A 4,256-nucleotide genomic window follows, 5' to 3' on the forward strand; every position below is an offset into this window, starting at 1 on the left:
GATAGATGGATGGATAGATGATTGATAGATAGATGATAGATAGATAGATAGATAGATAGATAGATAGATAGATAGATAGATAGATGTAAATGAAGTGGTTCAAACAGCAGCTCAGACCGAACTTGTTTCTTTAAACATCGCTTTTGGAAAAAGCTCCTTGCATTTCAAAGAGAACTCCAGTAGAGTTCTTGCTAAAACTTTCCTCTAGACAAATTCATTGGCTGGCTTTCTGACTTAAAGTGGCTGCTCGAGGACTTTTCCTCTTTTTGAATTTATAATTATTTTATATTTATGAGAATGTATTATTTTGGTAATATGTCCTATAACCAGGACTGTGGTATATTACTTACATCTTTATATTAGATTTTCTTATGATTTAGTGAAATGAAACATTCACCTGAAGGAGGATTATGAGAACCTTTATCAAATATTGACCAAAGGATCATAAAAGATACCTTATAATATCTGAATGACTGGACAACTTCTGGATATCTACTGGCCCCAGATTTGCTAGTAATCTTTTTTGTTCTGCTATCCTTACTCTAATATATTATCTCTATAGTACTCTACAATTATTCTGATTTTACAATACCTCTTTACATTAGCTCGTGACCTATATACTCATTTCTATCTTTAGAGGAGAAGGTTGAACCCCAAAGGCTTACAGATATTCCAAGTATCAGAGAACAAATGAGAAAGGAGACTAATACTCAGAAATTTCATTGATGGCCCTGCTGGTGTTTTGTTGAGTCTTAAGGCCTGCTAACAAGAAAGAGATAAAAGCTTCCCTAGCTCATGATTTATATATGCTTTATTACTGCCTAAGGTATGCAGTGCTTTTCTTCGTTGTTTTTTTTTGTTGTCATTTTTCTTCTCATATTATCTCTTGATTCTTCTATTTTCTCTGGTGTATGCAAAATAACTCTATAAAGTTCTGCCTTCCAGTTTTAGTCTACTATTTATTATGATTACAGATAATCCATAAAACCTAAATATAGTGATAATGTGTTTGATTTTGCCCTGTATCACTGTATTCACCAATATAAAGCTATATATGAAATAACTAAAAAGATAGGCCCAAATGGGGTTGTACCCATTAGCCATCAAATCAGTGGTCTGTTGACAGAGGAATTTATCGCAGTGTGGGAGAATGCAAAATAAATAAATGAATGAATGAATAAATAAATAAAAATAAAATTAAAGAGGGAGAAGGAATTCATTTACACATTTATTCAATCAAACAAGTACTAAGAACCTATGTGATATACTGAATGCTGAAATGGGGCTACAGAGATAAATGAATACTGTTTTTGTCCTAAATAAACTCGATATACATTTGGAGCAGTTAGACGGACAAATGAGAGGCCACTGAAATTAAACTTCTCCTACCGTATAATGTTAACGTATGTTCTTTTGACAAGTTGAGAATGAATATAGTGGTGGTATCGGGAAGGGACCAGCTCCAGAAAAGAGTTTATTCAATTTGAGTATCGTGAGAAGAGTTTAAATATGAGGACCATTCACAAAGATACAGGCAGGGCATAAGGAAACCATAAAGAATAATATTGTGCTTGGGCTTGAGGAGGTGGGGAGGGAGCCATTACTGGAACCTGAATCAAGCTGCATAGAAAGTCCTTCCACACAGGAGCAAGGACCTTTGGTTGACCGACGGGGGATGCAGCCAGCCTAAGATAACACTGTGAGGAGAGACGTGGAGGAGTAACAGGCTGTACTACTCTCTTTACTCCCTTTAAACTCCTGGTGGTACTCCACATTATTCAAATGCATCTTGAAGTAGGGTGAGGACACCATGTAAGTCACCTTTCAAGGACATGGAAGAGGTTGAAGAGGGTGGAGGGTGGATCAGAAAACATTCTGAACAATGATCAAAAGCACAGATTCTAAAACTGGCCTGCCAGGGTCCACATACCAGCTTTGGCACTTACTAGCTATACACTTAGGCGAGCTATTTACATTTTTGTCGCCTCTATGTACTTATCTTTATAATGGAGAGTAATATCATTACTTCATAATAGAATTTCTTTCAATAATTTTTAAATTTTAGAACAGTTTTAGATTTACAGAAAAAGTGAAAAGATAATACAGTTTCCATAGGCTTTGCATCTGGTTTTTCCCATTACCAGTGTCTTACGTGACTATGGCGTGTTTGTCATAATTAATGAATCGATATTGACATGTTATTATTAAATGAAGTCTATACTTTAATCAGATTTCTTTCATTTTTATTCATGTCTTTTTCTGCTCTTGGCTGTCACCCAAGGTGCATGTTACATTTAGCCTTCAGGTCTCTCGTTTCCTCTTGGCTCTGTGTGACAGTGTCTCAATCTTTATTTTTGAGTACCTTGACAGTTTTGAAGAGTACTAGTCGGGTACTGGTAAAACATACAGGTGGGAATGGCCTTCAATTGGGATTTATAAAAATTGAGATAAAATTGTCATACTATAAAATTCACACTTTTTAAATTAATCAATAAATTTTTCATGGTGACATTGGTTAATGAAATGCAGTAAGTTTCAGCTGTACACTTTAACAGTAAGGCACATAGTATATTTACACTGTTCACCTCCCATAGTTAGATTTCTTTCTGTCACCACATATTTGACACCTTTTACCCCTTCCACCGCCCCCCTCTCCCCTTCCCCCTACTCTCTGGTAACCACTAGTCTATTGCCCATGACCATTAGTCGCTGTTTGTCCTATTCGTTTGTTGCTTTTAGGCTTATAACACACATATAAGTGATATCATGTGACGGTTTTGAGGAGTACTGGTTGGGTACTGCTAAAACATATAGGTAGGAATGACCTTCAATTGGAATTTGATAAAATTGTCATACTATAAAATACACACTTTTCAATAGTACAATTTAGTGGATTTTAGTATATATGCAAAGTTGTGCAGTGATTGCTCTTATCTAATTCCAGAATGTTTTCATCATCTCAAAATGAGACCCCATACACATTTTCACCTCTCTCAAGCCCCTGAAAACCACTAATATACTTTATAAATCTATAAATTTGTCTATCCTGGACAATTTATATAAAGCAAATCATACAATATGTGGCCTTTTGTGTCTGGTTTCTTTTATTTAGTATAATGGTCTCAAGATCTACCAGTGTTGTCATATAGTATTTAATATCATCATTTCATTTCTTTTATGGGTTAATAATATTCAATTATATAGATATACCATATTTATTTTTTAATTCATTTTGATTATTTCTGCTTTGGGGCTTTTGAAAATAATGCTGCTATAGACATTTGAGTCCAAGTTTTTGTATATGTTTTTAGTCCCTTGGATATGTGCTTGGGAATAGAATTGATGGATTATATGGTACCCTACACATAACTTTTGAGACACTGCAAAATTATTTTCTACAGTGGCTGCTCCATTTCACATTCCCACCAGCAATGTCTGAGGGTTCCAATTTCTCCACATCCTTGTCAACACTTTGTATTATCCATTTAAACATTGTTATCTTATTGGTTGTGAAGTGATATCTTATTGTGCTTTTGATTTACCTTAACAATTCACGCAGTACAGATTTGCTGGCAATGAAATCCTTCAGTTTTTCTTTCCCTTTATTTCTTCTTTACTTTTCAGTCATAATTTTACTGGATGTAGAATTCTAGGTTGGTGTTTTTTTTTCTTTCACAGTTTTAAATATTTTAAATATTTTACTCTCTTCTAGTTTGCAGGCTTTCTATGATAAGTCTCCTTTAATTTTTGTCCTCGTTCTTCTATAGGTAAATTTTGTTTTAATCTAGGGACTTTCAAGGTGTTATTTTTGACTTTGGTTTTCTGTAGTTTGAATAAGATATGATTAGAAGTGATGTTTTTTTGATATTCATTTCGCTTGTTCTCTGAATTACCAGGACCTGTATTTTGGTATCTGTCATTAATTTTGGACAGTTCTCAGCCATTATTGCTTCAAATATTTTCTTTGCTACGTTATTTTTATTTCTGTTCTATAATTAGTATGTTGTACCTTTTGAAATTGTACTAAATTCTTGAATATTCTGTTTTTTTCATTCTTTTTTTCTTTTTGCATATATTTTGAGAATTTTCTAATGGCCTATTTTCAACTTCATTTATTTATTCCTCATTCATGTGGTGTCTATTAACGAGCCATCAAAGACATTTATCTTTTTTGTTACAGTGTTTTATTATTTCTAGTTTTTCCTTTTGATTCTTTCTACTTTAGATATGTTCTGCTTGGCTCATAGAAACTTCAG

This window comes from Pteropus vampyrus, unplaced genomic scaffold (assembly GCF_000151845.1).
Source record: "Pteropus vampyrus isolate Shadow unplaced genomic scaffold, Pvam_2.0 Scaffold32, whole genome shotgun sequence".
In the NCBI taxonomy this organism is placed as follows: domain Eukaryota; kingdom Metazoa; phylum Chordata; class Mammalia; order Chiroptera; family Pteropodidae; genus Pteropus; species Pteropus vampyrus.